General features: G+C 40.8%; 1 pseudogene; it reads right to left on the reverse strand.

Annotated features, from left to right (window-relative positions):
• Window positions 1–256: 256 nt before the first annotated feature.
• Window positions 257–17,590, reverse strand: part of LOC110300217 (large ribosomal subunit protein uL3-like) — a 126,341-nt pseudogene continuing 109,007 nt past the window's right edge.

Here is a 17,590-nt window from a genome sequence, read left to right on the forward strand (position 1 = left end):
ACAGCCATAACAGCTCTAACTAAAACCAATGTTTTTTTTAGTCCATTCGTATGCTTTTAACAAAATAGAGTAATTTGAGTTGATTATAAACAATAGATTGTTTTTTTTTCTTAAGGTGTATAGACCAAGTAAGGTCAAAGTAGTTGCAGATTCAGGACCTACTATAGACTTTATTTTCTCACAAGTGAAGCCTTCTTGGTATATTTTCACATAGTAGAAGAGTCAGCTTTTCTTCTTAATAAAAATAGAGCCTTCTTTAAGGGCCGTCATCAAACTTCGAAATCCCCACAGCCATCCCCACCACCATCCCCACAGCCATCCCCACCATCATCCCCACCACTAGTCCCACTGCTGCTCTCACATCATCTCTATCATCTTCAAGTAAGCTTTAAGGGGACACAAACATTGAGACCATAGCAGACATTAAGCAGTGACTTTGTGAACACAAAGATAATTCTGGCACCAAGTTTGCTGTCAAGGTCTTTACATTGGAGAACAGAGAAAATAAAAGCAAAAGTGGTGAGACAAAAATAAAAATGTAATAAATGCAAAGGGAGAATAACAACTGGCTGGCACAAAAGGAAAAAGAGAAATTCTTTCTTTCTGGAACCTCAAAACTATATATTATATTCAGATCTTGAAGACTGAATAGGGTTTTACATAAAGCGAAGCAGGCAAAGGATGACTGGGCAGATGTTCTAGTCAGAGCACGGGAAGGATGGATGGACAGATGCTCTTGTCAGAGCATGGGAGGATGGATGGACAGATGCTCTTGTCAGAAGCAAGAGATTATTAAGGAATAAGACAGCATGTATTCTGGGGGATAAACAGGGCTCCACTGTGCACATTTTGTGGAGCGATTGTGTCAGGAAGGTTTGATGGATGTGATTATGGAAGACATTTAAAGCAACTAAATAGACCGAATAGATGTAGGGTGAATGAATATTCCTCATCTGCAATGCCCAGGGTGTAGAGTGTTTCAAGCTTTTGAGCCTTCCCATTTTTTTATGTTAGATGACTTCTAACTGGATACACTAATTTCACTTCTTATGGTCTTTCTTTCTTCTTTCTTTCTTCTTTCCTTCTTTCTTTCTTTCTTTCTTTCTTTCTTTCTTTCTTTCTTTCTTTCTTTCTTCCTTTTTCTCTTTCTTTTCTTTCTTTCCCTTTTCATTTGCAGAGCATGAAAAGAATAATGGCTGGTGTGAACATTCTCATTTGAAATTAGGAACTTAATAATAAGGTTTTAAAGAAGGAAGAATAATGGCTAGTAACAGAGTGTTATTTTTTTAATAGAGCAAAATTTCAGCAGATATCTCTGAATTAAGGGATGTACTAAAAATTGACTGGACAATAAGTAGCAGTGGGGGCGAGGGACTTGGGGTACCACTAGAAATTCCTAGATGCCAGGGATACAAGAGGCTCCCAGGACCCAATGGGGATGACATTGCTGAAATACTCAACAACAGGGAGATAGGACCTGAAGAGATGACCTCCAATCAATAGACATGCCCCCCCCCCCAGTGGAAGGATGGACCACCCACGCATCTCAAAAATTTTAAACTAGAATTGTCCTTGTCTAAAGAAAATGCAGGGACAGAAATGGAGCAGAGGCTGAGGAAAAGGCCATCCAGAGACTGCTTCACCGTGCAATCCCTTCTATCTGCAGATAACAAACCTTGACACTATTGTTGCTGCCAAAACATGCTTGTAAACTGGAGACTGGTATGGCTGTCCTCTGAGAGGCTCTGTCAGCACCTGACTAAGACAGATGCAGATACTCACAGGCAACCATTGGCCTGAGCTTGGGGACCCTAATAGAAGAGGTAGGGCAGGGGCTGAAGGAGCTAAAGGAGATTGCCACCCCATAGGAAGAACAGCAGTAGCAATTACTGGACTCCTCAGGGCTCCAAGGGACTAAACCACCAACCATAGTATACATTGGCCAGTCCATAGCTCCAGCTACATATGTAGTAGAGGATTACCTTATCTGGCATCAGTGGGAGGAGAGACACTGGTCCTGTGGAGGTTGATGCCCCAGAGAAGGAGGATGCTAGAAGGGTGAGGTAGGAGTGGGTGGGGGGAGATAGGGGAGCACCCTCTTAGAGGCAAAAGGGAGGAGGATAGGGTAGGAATTTTATGGAGGGAATTTTATCACACTGGGAAGGGTGATAACATTTGAAATGTAAACAAATAAATGATTAGTTAAAAAAATTGACTGGACAAACAGAATGCATTAGATTTTTCAAACTCAAGAAAAAAGCCATTGAATCCATTTTTAAAAAATTCCAATTACTTTATTTACATTCCAAATGTTGCCCCTACCATCCCCCTCCCAGAGTTCCTTACTTCCTCCCCCTCCTGAGAGTGCTGCCTGCCCCCTCAGCATCCTTCTTCCCTGTAGAATCAAGTCTTTACAGGATTAGGTGCATCATCTCCCACTGAAGCCAGACAAGGCAGTCTTCTGTTACATATGTGTGGGGTGGCACCAACCAGTCCATATATGCTGTCTGGTTGGTGACTCAGGCTCTGGGAGTTCTGAGGGGTCCAGGTTAGTTGATACTGTTTGTCTTCCCATGGGGTTGCCATCCCCATCAGCTCCTTCAATCCTTCTCCTGACTCTTCCGTAGGTGTTCCCGATTTCAGTCCAGTGGTTTGCTGTAGTATCTGTATCTGTCTCAGTCAGCTGCTGGTAAAGCCTCTCAGATGGCAACTATGCTAGGCTCTTGTCTACAAGCACAATATAGTATCAGTGTCTTAGTCAGGGTTTCTATTCCTGCACAAACATCATGACCAAGAAGCAAGTTGGGGAGGAAAGGGTTTATGCAACTTATACTTCCACACTGCTTCTCATCACTAAAGGAAGTTAGGACTGGGATTCAAGCAGGTCAGGAAACAGGAGCTGATGCAGAGGCCATGAAGGGATGTTACTTACTGACTTACTTCCTCTGGCTTGCTCCACCTGCTCTCTTATAGAACCCAAGACTACCAGCCCAGAGATGGTTCCACCCACAAGGGGCCCTTCCCCCTTGATCACTAATTGAGAAAATGCCTTACAGCTGGATCTCATGGAGGTATTTCCTCAACTGAAGCTCCTTTATTTGTGATAACTCCAGCTTGTGTCAAGTTGACACAAAACCAGCCAGTACAATCAGTAATAGTGTCAGGGTTTGGTGCCCACCCATGGTATACATCCCAAGTTGGGCAGTCACTGAATGGTCTCTACCCCACTTTTGTTCCTTCATTTCTTTTAGACAAGAACAATTCTGAGTTAAAAATCTTGAAGGTGGGTTGGTGACCCTATCCCTCTATTGGGGACCCTGACTGTCAGGTCTGGACCACTAGGTGGTCTCTTCAGGTTCCATCTTTGCCTTTGGTCACCCCATTGAATCCTGGGAGCCTTTCACATCCCAGGCCTCTGAGACTATCTAGAGGTTCTCTCACCATCTACCCCCAGTAGCTGTATATTTTCATTCATTCTCCTAGCCCTCTTGGCTTCTCTCTTGTCTCCTTCCCCTATACCTGACCCTTCCCCCCTCTTCTCCTCCCTCTCCCCTCTCCCACTCAGGTCCCTCCCTCCCTGTGCCTGAGTTACATATTTGTTCTTTAGTCTATCATCCTAGGTTAAAAAAAGAAAAAAGAAAGAAAAGAAGACAACGTTTAAAATAGCATCCAAACTAACTAAAGGACACACAGAGAATATCCAAATTAACAAAATCTGAAATAAAAGGAGAGAGGGGAACAGCAGACACTGAGAATATCCAAAGAATCATTAGATCATACTTCAAAAACCCATACTCCACAAAACTGGAAAGTCTACAAGAAATGATCAGTTTTCTTGATAGATACCCCTCTACCTATAAAATCAAGGTCAGATAAACAACTTAAATAGATACTTCTCACATTTATAAGAAAACGCCAAGGATTGAAATTTCAATGGAACACAGTTTATCCAAGAGAAGATAATCCTGTACGTGGTATGAGAAACATTAAACTGTTGAAGTGCTTCATAGAATTAAATGTTAATGTTACTACCAGTATTATTGGAAGATAGCATAAGAGGAAATGCATTGATTTTTTTTCCTGAGGAAATAGTCTTTAAATACAATATTCAAACTGTAACTCATTAGAGAAAAAGATAGTCCATTATTACTTTCAAGAGTATTTCAAAAAAGCAAATAAAGTTGAAAGGACAAAACAAAACATCTACCTGATAAAGAAATTGCATTTAGAACACAACAGATATCTCAGAACTAATACAAAGATAAAAGCCTGAAAAAATAGGAAAGATAATGTATTTTATTAAAAAATCATATGAGTACTTAAAATTCACATAAAAAACTACTCAAATCATTAGTGGGACATCAACTCACCCACTAAACCTTCAGCCCCCAAATGTGTCCTACCTACAAGATGCACAGGCATAAAGATGGAACAGAGACTGAGGGAACAGCCAACCAACGATTGACCCAACTTGGGACCCATTCCAAGGGAAAGAGCCAACCACTGACACTATTAATGATACTCTGCTATGCTTGCAGATAGGAGGAACCCTGCATAACTGTCTCCTGAGAGGCTTCATCCAGCAACTGATGGAAACAGATGAAGAAACCTGCAGCCAAACACTAGGGAGATGAGCTCCCCCTAATGTTTGGCTGTCAAGGAGTCTTGTGGAAGAATCAGGGAAAGGATTGAGGGAGACATAGGGGTCGAGGACACCACAAGAAGACCTACAGAACCAACCAACCTGGGCCTAGTAGGCCTACTGAACCTCCAACCAAAGAGCAATTGGAGTTGGGGCTGTCTCTGAGTCTGATGCCTGCCATTGGATCCCCCTTTCCTACCTGGACTGCTTGGTTAGGCCTCAGTGGGAGAGGATGTGCCTCGTCCTGCTGGATCTAGAAGGGATGATACAAAAAGTTCTTCTCTTCTCTGAGGAGAAGGGGGGGGGGACTAGTGGGGGGTAACTTGTAAAGGCAGGACTGGGAGGAAAGAAAGACAGGGGGCTTCAATTGGGATGTAATGTGAATAAAAATAAACTATGCCAAGCAACAGCAACAACGAAAGATAAATGACTTTAACAGGGAGCATAGATTTATTTCAACCATTGGTTTCTACGGTTTAGGTTCAGAGTCTCTTGGCTCATTTGACTTTGGGTATGTGCAAGGCGGGACACTGCTGGGGCAAGCAAACTGCTCCAGTGATCTCCATCTGCTCACAATGCCCTCAAATACTATCCTACTCCCATTCACTTGTAATGCCCAGTTTTATTGTCAGCTTGGCATAGCCCGGGGACCACCTGACAGTCTTTGTAAGGGGTTGCCTCCATCAGGTTGGCCTGTGTGTATGCCTGTGAGGATATTTTCTTAATTGGGTTAATTGCAGAGGGAAGACTTGGTCTGAATGTGAGCTGCACCATCTCATGACCAGTCCTTGAACACCAACGTGAAGAGAGCAAGCTGAGCATGTAGACATGAATATATTCACTTCTTTCTGCCCTTAACTGTGGGTGTACACAGCTGACTGCCTCATGTTTCCACTCTCTTGACTTTTCCTGTGCTGTGGGATTGTAAACGGAAACAAATCCTTTCTTCCTTAAGTTGTTTTTGTTAGGGTGTTTTACCACAGAAACAGAAAGGAAGCTAGGACACAATTAAGTCGTGAGTCCTTTTAATAAATGGGTTAGTCCTCTGATCAAGTCAGATTTGTCCTGCTTCAATCAAACTCCACAGGTCCCATCTCTGAATACTGCTCCATTGGGGATCAATCTTTGACATCTGAGTCTTTAAAATACCTATCAATCTATCTATCTATCTATCTATCTATCTATCTATCTATCTATCTATCTATCTCTATACAGTAGATATATAAATATATATGATTTACTATTTTTAACTTTTTATTTTTTAGATATAATTACAACCTTTCTTTCCTCCCTCTGAACCCTTATATACAATACTCCCTGCTGTCCTTCAAATTCATAGTCTCTTGTTATTGTTACTGCATACACACACACATACATACATATATGCAATCCTAAATATAATCTTTGAGGTTTGTATAATGTTACTTGTATGTAGGGAGAGTCAACCATAAAAAAAAGCACACACTACTAGTTACTCCCCGTTACACACTCCTGGGTGTGTAAAACTTAAGTTCTTATCCACTTTCAGAGATGTAAAATGGTAAACTCATTTTGGAGAACTCACTTGGCATTTTCTTTTTTTTATATTTAAAAACATTTAAAATGATTTTAGCTATGAGTACTCTATTTACACATTTTCTACTCCTCCCACCCTTCTCTCAAACTCCTCCCCATCTTACTCTCAAAGACATGTTTGTCTTGGTACTACCTAGAATAAACGCATAAGAGAGCCTCTGTGACTGGGTGCCAGATCAGATGATGGATGGATCACATAGTCTTTAATCACTACATATATGCATGAAAAGATTTGTGGAAACTTATTTTATGATGTCACTACCCCACTCATAGGAAAGATGGAGACATGGAGACACAGGCTCACCAAAGGGCTTGCATGTAGATGTTCATAGAGATTCCCTTTGTGATGCCAAAAACCGGAAAAAACTACAACTTTTAATAACTTGGGGAAGTACATTAAAGGATGACCAGGTAGGAAACTGGACAGAATTGTCTCGTCCCCTTTTTATGTAGTAAGTGAGGTAGAAGTCTGAGATATGTTGAGCCAAATGATCTCCAACTTTCTTTAATATACTTCATCTAGTAGGCGGTTGTATTTAAGTATGGTTGTCTCACAGTGTGCATATGAAGCACTTCAGATGATAGCACTACCCTATCCCAGGTAATGCCAGTACAACACTGAGTGGCTTTAATACCAGGAATAAGGGGAATGGAGCAGGTGGCTTCAATGAAAGTTTCCGTGTAAAGTCAAAATGGAAGTGAAGACAGAGACCTTTTTATAGAGCTCAAAGCTTCTAATGGATACCCCAGCCCTTGCCCGACCATTACCTTCAGTATTTCTTGAAAATTATCAAATAAGAACATGTAAAGTAGAAGAGAATATCCATTTCCTCTTAATATGCATTTACTGTATATTGTTATGGCTTTCTGTTTTCATCCAGCAGTTAAGAAAATGGACTTGTGGCTCTGATTTCCTGTCTGACAGTTAAGCTTTCCCATCTCGGCAACAGAGGCCCCATTCTTACCTCTAAGACAGGGTACAACATAGGGCTACTTAAAGGGCCAGACACGATCATTTATAGCAAATCCCTATCAGTGTCTAGAACATGGTGAATCCTCTAGTATTATTTTTGTTTAATTTCTGTGCAGGGGACCTGGATCCTAATAAAAACTATTTTACAGCGTACTTCTAAGTCTCAAATCTGTCATTCCCTAGAATTTTTAATAAACTCACAATAAAATCTGTATAATTTGCAAGCTGTTTTATGGGAGTTTAAGAACTGTATAATTGCCCATTGGAAATGATGGAGTTTAGAAACACAACCACTTTTAGTCTCCGGATCGCTTCAGAGAAGTTACCATTCCACAAGGCTGTTGATGGAAAATACCCCGTCACTAATTTATTTCAGCTGAGTTAACTTGCTATGGCAATTCATATGGAGCTGAGGATTTATGCTACCTACGAGTTTTTAATCATCTAGCTGAGCATTCTCCATATCTCTAAAAGTTTGCCTCCTCTCTTCTGTATTTATTTTAAAATGTACTTTTGGTTACTCTATCTTTCCCTGTCTCCATGCTAGATCAGACAATTGTTTTAGGTTTTAATGGGCTTCATTGGTAAATAACAAGTAATTGTTAGCATTTTTATTTTGTAGCTATCGTTTAACATATCTCTGTTAACATTTTATTGTGTAAATCCCACATTAGACCGAAAGACGTAAATTCTCAAATAGTCCACTAGGGAGCGGTCTTGCTTTTTCGTTAAATGAGGATTCATTTAATAACAAAAACCATCCTGGTCAAAGCTGAACATTTCAGTCCTGGTTAAAGTCATGGCTATGTGTTGGTTCATTTGTTGTTGACAATGTAGAACTCACCCAAGGAGGGGAGAGGATCCGCTCATCTGTGAACCTTGCTTCATCTCATTTGTGTTTTGATTTATCTGTACTGTGTTCCCCCAAGAGTCTCTCGCACGAAAGGTTTGTCACAGGCATGCCACAGAATTCTGAAAACTCTGTTCTGTGTCTTTACTAAGGTGACTCACTGAAGGATCTCTCTGCGTCATACAACCATACTGCTTGGTAGCCTTTGTCTCTTAATAACACACATGTAGGATGAATGCTTTAATATTTTCCAGAGTATTTCCAAACTTATTTACCTATTTTTATTAATTAACTAGCTTCCTTACTTAGTTTACATCTCAACTGCAGTTTTTTTCTCTCTCTTCTCCCCCTAGTCCTTCCCTCCAACACCACCCCTTACCTCCAATTTGCAGTAAGTAGAAGAAGTTAGACATAAAAGATCACAGATTGTATGAGTCCACATAAAAGACAAGCCTGGGGAAGGTAAATTATGGAGACAGGTAAATTATGGAGACAGAAAGTTGGATTGATAATAGGGAAGGCCTGCATGGCCTTTATTTTATGGAGGGTAGGACATGTTTTATAACCGCCTTTTTGGTGGTGGTTGGATAATTGTGCATTTACTAGCATTTTATGCTTAAAACCTACCATATGTCTGGAGTTCCTAAATAACAGAAGAGTATGTCTGAATTTATTTAGGACAGATCTGAAGTTTTGCCTCATGTTTTAGAATAATTTTAAAATTTGTCAGAAGGAGTGGAGTCAAATTCATTAATCATTCGAGCTTCTCGGGCTTGCCATCTTTTGTCTTCAAGAATGAGAAAAAGAGCGGGAAGAGCAGTTAGCCTTTCATGTCTTCCATGCTGAAAAATGATCAGCCGAATGCTCGGTCACAGCATCAGGACTCAAGTGACAATGCTTGTCTGTGACATCTGCAACAGTCCTCTAGCTCATGACACTTTCCTCTCTCATTGGCCTGGACGGTGCCATGGTCCCCCACTCAGGAAACAGGCTCACTCTATTGTTTGTATATCAGGAACAAGGGAATGAATTAAATGCAAACCAGACTATTTTTTTCCCTAGTAAACAGATGATAGTTGCTGCGCTTCTGGTATGGCTTGGTAAAGACAAAAAACAAAACAAAACAAAACAAAAACATCAAACATAAACTCCAGGGAAAACCTATGAAACAGAAAACTTTTATAACTATTGTCATTAATTTATGCTGAAGAAAGAGGTTTCTTCTTAAATCTAACTTCTGGATTATATTGACAGTTATATTTAAAGGTTTTGGAGATGTTTGTATCATCAGAATTCCACCTAGATTTAAAAGAAAGAATAGTGTGTTCCTAGCATCGGCACAATGTCATGGTCTATAGGGACAAAGCACTCAACATACATGGTTATGTATAGAGAAGGAGTACTAAGGGCAAGACAGCACACAGGAAGGACTGGCTACCAGTTCTTGGGTTTGTGAGAAACTGTGCCATGGATGTAGCATTTAACTTGAGATATTAAGGTTTTGTAGAATTTTAGAAGCAAAGAAGTAGTGAAAGAGCTTTCAGGCAAAATATAATCAAGCATACAAACCCATTTTGTACCAAAAAGGGAACATGCAAATTTGGAGAAATTAGAAGTGTTATGTGCAAGGACCAAGGGAACAAAAGATATGGCATGAAAGTTAAGCAGAAAGATCCTACATAAGAAGGCAATGGGTATGTTTTAAGCACAGATGTGATGCTGAGAGAAAGGTACATCAGGAAGACATCTCTGTACATGTAACATGTACATGTAAATGGAACATGTAAGATGCCTCATGCACTATCAAATTATGCATAGTCAATGAACTAGCCCAAGAAAGCTCATGTGAAATGGTACTGAATTAATGGAAAGAGTGGTTAGCTGTGGGTCACTTTAACAATAATCTATTGCTTGTTCTGTTCTGCACTGCTCAAAAATCTTATAGGAGCCACCTATCCACTTCTATAAACTAAGAATCCATCTTCAATTAGAAATTTCACAGTCGAAACTGAAAGACCCCCGAAGGGAGACCCTCACTCAAGTCTCGGGACAGCCGCGAACCCAAGAAGACACTGAGACCGAACTCAGAATATAGGAAGGAAGATTTAATAAAGGCACAGCGAGAAAGCACATAAACCAGAGCTCTGGGGTCGAAACTCATACACCAAGCATGGTGTAGAGGAGAATCGATCCCGACCCAAATTTTTCTCAGGCTTATATAGGAAAAAGCCAAGGGGGAAGCAGGGTAGGAAAAGTACAAGTTTGCGTAACTAAGGGGTTTTTGCCAAGGGTTTTTCCAAGGGGCTTTCCAAGGGGCTTTCCGTAACCAAGGGGTCGTGTCCTATATTTGGCAATGTACCCGATCTATTGGAACATTCTGAGGTTGTTCTTTTATCTCAAAAATGTTCTTGGGGTTGTTCCAGGAAGCCTTTATCTAAAAAATGTTCTTGGAACAGTCCTCAATTGGGAGGGGGTTGGACTCTGGGGTGAAGAGTTCAGGAATGTACTCTGGGGTAAAGAGTTCAGGAGTGTTCCGGGAACAATCTCCAGATGGGAGGGGTAGGACTCTGAGTTGAAGAGTTCAGGTGGCCAGTATTTTTCCTCTTTCAAAACAAATGTTTTGTTTCCCTGAGCTCCTCTACTATGTTTTTCTGTAAATATTAAAGGTGACTTTCATTTATAGTATTTGGCAAAATGATAAATTACATAATTTTATGTATGGTAATCTGAAGAGGACCAAGAATGATGGGGTCTGTGATGGTTTGTATATCCTTGGACCAGGGAGTGGCACCATCTGAAGGTGTGGCCTTGTTGGAATAGGTGTGACCTGGTTGGAATGGGTGTGTCACTGTGGGTGTGGGTATAAGATCCTCACCCTAGTTGCCTGGAAGTCAGTCTTCCACTAGCAGCCTTTGGATGAAGACATAGAACTCTCAGCTCCTGCTGCACCATGCCTGCCTGGATACTGCCATGCTCCCACCTTGATGATAATGGACTGAACCTCTGAACCTGTAAGCCAGCCCCAATTAAATGTTGTTTTTTATAAGACTTGCCTTGGTCATGGTGTCTGTTCACAGCAGTAAAACCCTAACTAAGACAGAAGTTGGTACCAGGAGTGGGGTATTGCTGTGATAGGCCTGACCATGCTTTTATTTGAAAGAATGTGGATTTTGGGACTTTGGATTTGGAAAGCAGTGGAATGCTTTAAATGGGGCTTAATGGGTCATCCTAGTAGGAATATGGAAGACTTTGTTGCTGGGAGTAATTTGAACTGTGTTGACCTGGCCCAAGAGATTTCAAAGGAAAAGAATTTCAGAATGTGGCATAAAGACTGGTTTTGTGGTATTTTGGTGAAGAATGTGGCTACTTTTTGCCCTTGTCTGAAAAGTTTGCCTGAGGCTAAGGTAAAGAGACTTGGATTAATTGCATTGACAAAAGAAGTTTCAAAAAAGCCCAGCAGAGACTTTGTTCTCTGGTTAAGTCTTATGATGAAAAGTTTGAACAAGCATAGCAAGCTTAGAAAGGAAAAATATAAAATATATGGTTTGAGTATTAAAGGAGTACCAGGAAGTGAAATGGAGCAAAATCTTGTGTTCTAGGAGATAAAGATTAAGGGAGTGGGACCTTGGGGCAAGATCCTACCCAGCTAAATTAGATCCAGGCATGGTGGTACACACCTTTAATCCCATGAGACAAGCATGCTGATCTCTACATTCAAGGTCAATCTACAGAGCAAGAACCAGGATAGCCAAGCTTAGGCAGTGAAGGATTTAGTAAACATAAAGCTGGTGATAATGTAATAATACAAGGGGATCATGTTCTAGTTCCTGTAAGCAGCAGAACTCGGCAGCTTCAGCCATGTGCCCCTGGCTCTAGAGTTAAGAATGGAAGGAACTACTGGGAAAATTGATGCTGGTTAGCTGGAGCTAAGGAATTAGCGGTGATTAAGAAGAGACCAGCATCATTGAGGTGAAATCTTCTGGAAATTGTTTTCTGGGAGCACAAAGAAGCTGTGTTCCAGAGATACCCAAGGTTGTACCTCATGCTGCAGCTGTACTTGGTAATGTGTAAGAGTCACTCAGGTGGTACTGCTTGTGAAGGAATGAAGGGATCATGGAGAGAAGCTGAGGCTTAGCACTGTGAGAGGCCAGGGAAGCCCATTGGAGAAGGTGAAGCCTCAGCTGTAGTTGATGGCCCAGGATTGAAGGGGTCATGCAAAGGATTTGAGGCTTGGCACCCTGAAGAGAGCCTATGAGAGGCTATTGGTGAAGCCTAGTTGGAGTGGAACACCCCAGTGTATTGGAGATGTCAGTACCATGGGATGATCACCAAGAACAGCAGCCGTAATGGAGTGGATCAACCTGAGCATAGAGTGCTACAGAGGACAGAGATGGAGAAGTGATGCCAGTCCTTAGGAAGAGTCCAAAAGATCAAGTGGAATCCCAGACACTGAAAGAAGAAGCTGTAACATTGAAATTGCCTTGGAGACTCAAAGATGTTAAAGATGCCAGAGCCTTGGGATACATGCAGAGGAAAGCTGCTAACAGGGAGTGGAACCAGCCCAGGAGGAAGCAGTTTGTTGCAGTCAAAAAAGATGAAAAAGGAGTGGAGATCTGAAGACCACTTTGACATACATCAGCCATGGAGATGCAGAGTTTGGAGTTTGCCCAGCTGGTTTCCTGCCTTGCTTTGGGGATTACAGTTAATTAAGTTGAATGAATCTCAGAAGAGACCTTGAACTTTGGACTTTTAACATTGTTGCAACTGCTATAGACTATGAGGACTTTGAAAGTTGCACTAAATGCATTTTGCATTATGCAATGTTTAAGTATGGCCCCCATAGACTCATGTTTTTGAAGAAGTCTATGGGGACCAGGGAGTGGAATGTGATGGTTTGTATATCCTTGGACCAGGGAGTGGCACCATCTGAAGGTGTGGCCTTGTTGGAATAGGTGTGACCTGGTTGGAATGGGTGTGTCACTGTGGGTGTGGATATAAGATCCTCACCCTAGTTGCCTGGAAGTCAGTCTTCCACTAGCAGCCTTTGGATGAAGACATAGAACTCTCAGCTCCTGCTGCACCATGCCTGCCTGGATACTGCCATGCTCCCACCTTGATGATAATGGACTGAACCTCTGAACCTGTAAGCCAGCCCCAATTAAATGTTGTTTTTTATAAGACTTGCCTTGGTCATGGTGTCTGTTCACAGCAGTAAAACCCTAACTAAGACAGGGTCCATGGACACAGTTGGTCATAGTAGTCTAGAGAGTAGATGACATTGGGCTTCATCAGAGACAGCGAGGAGGATAGAGTCTATACATTTAAGAGGTACAGCATACAAAATATAATAAGATGGGGGTTTAATGAGGATGAGGGAGAATGGGGAGTTCAGGTTACACTGATACAAACTCTCTGGAGACAAACAGGTTTCTGAGTTGGAGAAAGATAACTAGATTTTGTAAATAAAAAAAAATGGTTGTGTCTTTATCATTGTCTGAGTGATCCAGTTGACATTTTGATATATAGATCTGAACTATATGAAATTCTGAACTATATGAAATTCCAGACTGAAGATTGAGATTTCAAAGTTGCAGTGGATGAGATGGCCTGAATGGAGTATCTAGAAGGAGGAGAGAAGTTGCTGGAAGCAAAGCCTGAGGAACTTCAAACCTGATGGGTGAGGAACAGTCCAGAGACCTGCAGAACAAAGTAGAGAATTGCTGAGGGATGAGAAACATGGAGATGGTGGCGATGCACTAGCAAAGTAGGGAAATACATGGAGGAAGACATCAGAAGTTGCACTCCCAGAGAATAAGAACCGAAAATAATCACAGTGTTCATGACAATGTCGCCTCAACACAAAGGTTTAGTCAAGAGAAGAGAACAGTTGCAGGCCTTAAACAAATGGGGTAGAAAATCCCAACTATAACCCAGGGATCTTTGTTAATTAAAAACAAATAGTATTAGTTTAGGGTGGACAAGTTAATTAGTTTACTTTCTTTGTCAATGTGCTATAGCTCCTAAAATTAAGTTGCCTGATGAGCATCTCCTGTGCTAAAAAACGTTCAAAGAAGTGAAGGGTAAACATGTCCTAAGAGGACTGTGGGAAAGCCTGTGGCATTTGCATGGAGAAGGCATGAGTGTTACTTGAATGATGGCCCAGTCCAGTAGAACTCTTAGGAACTTTCTTTTTCATTTTATTTCAGCTCTAATGTAATTGTTCACCGGGCTGTTTTTTTTTTGGGGCTGGACTTTGAAACTTGCTTTTAATACTTACAAATACTTGGTTTTATATAAAAATGCAATTATCAGTAAAAGCCCTGAATATTAATTAATAGAAAGTTGTATGGGTGAAGCACAGACTACAGATGTGTAGTTTGGAAATGGGGAAGAAGAATTTAGGTCATCATGCCAAATGGACCTGACTTCACGTTGCCTCAGTTTCCATATCTGTAAACATGGGTGATCTAGTGACCTCAACATCTTCATAAGGACTAAATGTATACGATGAAAATTAAATACTCCTTTGTCTGTCCCACAGTGCAGTGAATGTCCAAATAGAATTTTATTATGAGATCAATTATTGTTTCACCCCTTTTTAAAATAATGTCATTCCAAAAGAGCTTTGTGTGTCTAAGTGCAGCTTTCCAAGTTTAGAACTAAAGTCGATATCAGGATCATAAGGATAGAGTTGACAGTGTGTTTATTTGCAATATTCATTTGGCTGCTAGCTCCAAAAATCAACCACAATCTTCTTAGTGTCAATCACCCTCCTTGGTTTCTGCCTTGTGTCAGCAGGAACTCTGCTGTCCGTCTCTGCTTGATGGTGCCAACATAGCTGCTGGCATCTAGTTCCTGCAGAGGAATTATGGTCCTTTAGCATGTCACTTAAATTGCATAAGGTTTTAAGTGAATTTGCAAAAGAAAACACAAGCCGCTGAGAATGGGAGTTAAATATGTGATGGCATCTGTAGCATCGTTAGGGCGATGAGCTCACACAGCCAAGTCAGCTCCTGGTATTTTGAAAAATCAAGACATAGATATTCCTCTACTTACAATAAGGTCACGTTCTGACAAATCATCCTAAATTGAAAATATGATAAGTAAACATGGATTCAATACATTTCAGTTACAGCACACCACAGCTTAGAAGTACAGTCGTTTCTAGAGTATGGGTGAGTGGAGCTTCAGGTATGTACACATGCACCACTCGGAGAGGGGATCTTGGGAAAGACGAAGGTTGAAAATTCAAAACACAATTCCTGGTGAATACATGTTACCTTTGCACAAACTGAACATGAAAAAGAGGGCTGCTGTTTAGCATATAAGCATTTAGATGCACACACAGTATTTAAGGGTTTTCCTATTAGATGTTAACAACCAATACCAAATACAAAAAAACAAACAAACAAACAAACAAACAACCTGTGAGAACTCAGGAAGGTTAAAAAATGTTCTTTTCAGCTCTCTCTTCTGCCATCCTCCCTACACTTGATCCCTCTTGTTCATCTCTCATCCCCTCTCCCACCCAGTTCCCTCCCGCTATCCACTCCATATGTCTATTTGATTTCCCCTTCTCAGTGAGATTCAGTCATCCTCTCTTAGACCTTCCTTGTTACTTAGTTTTCTTGGTTCTTGGATTTTAGCATGGTTATCCTGTACTTTATGTCCACTTATGAGTGAGTACCTACCATGTCTGTCTTTCTTCATCTGGGTTAACTCACTCGAGATGATAGTTTCTAGTTCTGTCTACTTGCCTACAAATTTCATGATGTCTTCCTTTTTAATAACTGAGTAGTATTCCACTGTATAAATGAACCACATTTTCTTTATCCATTTTTTCAGTTGAGGGACATCTCGGTTGTTTCTGGTTTCTGGCTATGACAAATAAAGCTGCTATGAGCATAGTTGAGCAAGCATCCTTGTGGTATGGGGGAATATCTTGTGGGTACATGTTCAGGAGTAGTATAGCTGGGTCCTGAGGTACAACTAACTATTCACATTTTTTTCACTTTGACCAGCAATGGAGGAGTCTTCCCTTTGCTCTATATCCTCCTTGTCAACATGAGTGGTTGCTTAAGTTTTTGATCTTAGAAAGGAGGGAGGGGAAGCTCTGATGGGGATGTAAAGTAAATAAATTAATTAAAGAAAATAATAAATAAATAAATGATCTTTTCTTAGCTATCATCCAAAGAGAAAAGGTGAGGGACAATAAATTTAAAAATAATAGTATGTTCTCAGCGTGGAGGAGATAGTACATTTCTCAACTGGCTGAAATGTACTTTTTCTAGGGTGAAGGAAAATTTTTGCTTTAAGAGGTTGTTAGCCTAGTTCTGGAATCAGTCGTGAGTTTTTAACAGTTGACTACAGACAGGGAGGAGGGAAGAGTCATGACTCAAGAAAGTGAAAAATTGGTGGGTGATAAAATATACAGATCAATCACAAGAAAATGAAGACAGGTGAGTGAGATGGGCAAGGTTCAGGAAAGGTAAATGTGGAATCATAGGATGTGGTTGGGGAACTGATGCATCCGAGTTAGAGAAACTCAGACACTGGGTGACAAATCTGGAGTCCTAGCCACATGTTAAATTCTTGGTCCCTGTAGTATTTGCATTAAATTATAGCTTTTAGTCACGACAAGAGACTGCAAGAGACTTAGCTTCATGAGATCTGTAAAGGATCACAGTAGCCTTTGGGAATGAGACTCTTCCCTTTCTACATGGGAGCCACCGCAATCTGTCTTACAACACACATTTTCACACTCATTTAACGGTTTTACAATGGGCTTTGGATCATCTGGATGCAATGAACTGCTTATGAGCCCGAGTGAGCACTATGGCGTTCTAATTTACATCCCTTTACTTTTTTAGAGCACAGTTTTCAGAATTACCATATAAAGTAGCTCAGAAACATGCTGTACAAAATGGTGAATTTAAAAAAAAATAATCAAATGCTCAATTGCATAGTCCTTTGTAGGATTTTTAATGTCAGGAGTCTGTGAGCTCTAGGCCAAACACACAATCAAAGAACCTTTATCTCTAACATTACTTCTAATAATGCTCATCATGACAGCCCCCAGCCTTGGCTGTGTCTATTCAGCTTCAGTCATCCCGAACCCATCTCCCAGGTTTCAATCCTTTTCTTACTTACAGTTTCACTGATGAATGCTTTCCCTTATTTTGGTGGCTGCCTTTGGAAAGATAGCTGCAAGCAAGGAGCACTCATTACCTCAGCTGCTCTTGCGGAGATGCACTGAAGAGAGGCAATGTTTTTTTTTTTTTACTGATGGGAAGTCATTTTCAGAACTATGAAAGCTCTAGAGGAGAAAATGATTTCTTATTGCATGTTCCAAGGCTGTAGAGTCTGCTACAAAGCAAACACTGACCTTTAAAGATACTATAGAAAAAATATAACCAAACAGCTCGACTCAAAGGCAGGACATTTGCATAGTGCCCCAACAGATGCCCAGCAGCTGAGTGTCATGTGAAGTGCCATGGTAGCCATAGATAACAGCTCTCTTTGGAGCTGTCATGAGACTGGAGAGAACGTT

Source organism: Mus caroli, unplaced genomic scaffold (genome assembly GCF_978045245.1).
Source record: "Mus caroli unplaced genomic scaffold, Mus_caroli_1 scaffold_10, whole genome shotgun sequence".
In the NCBI taxonomy this organism is placed as follows: domain Eukaryota; kingdom Metazoa; phylum Chordata; class Mammalia; order Rodentia; family Muridae; genus Mus; species Mus caroli.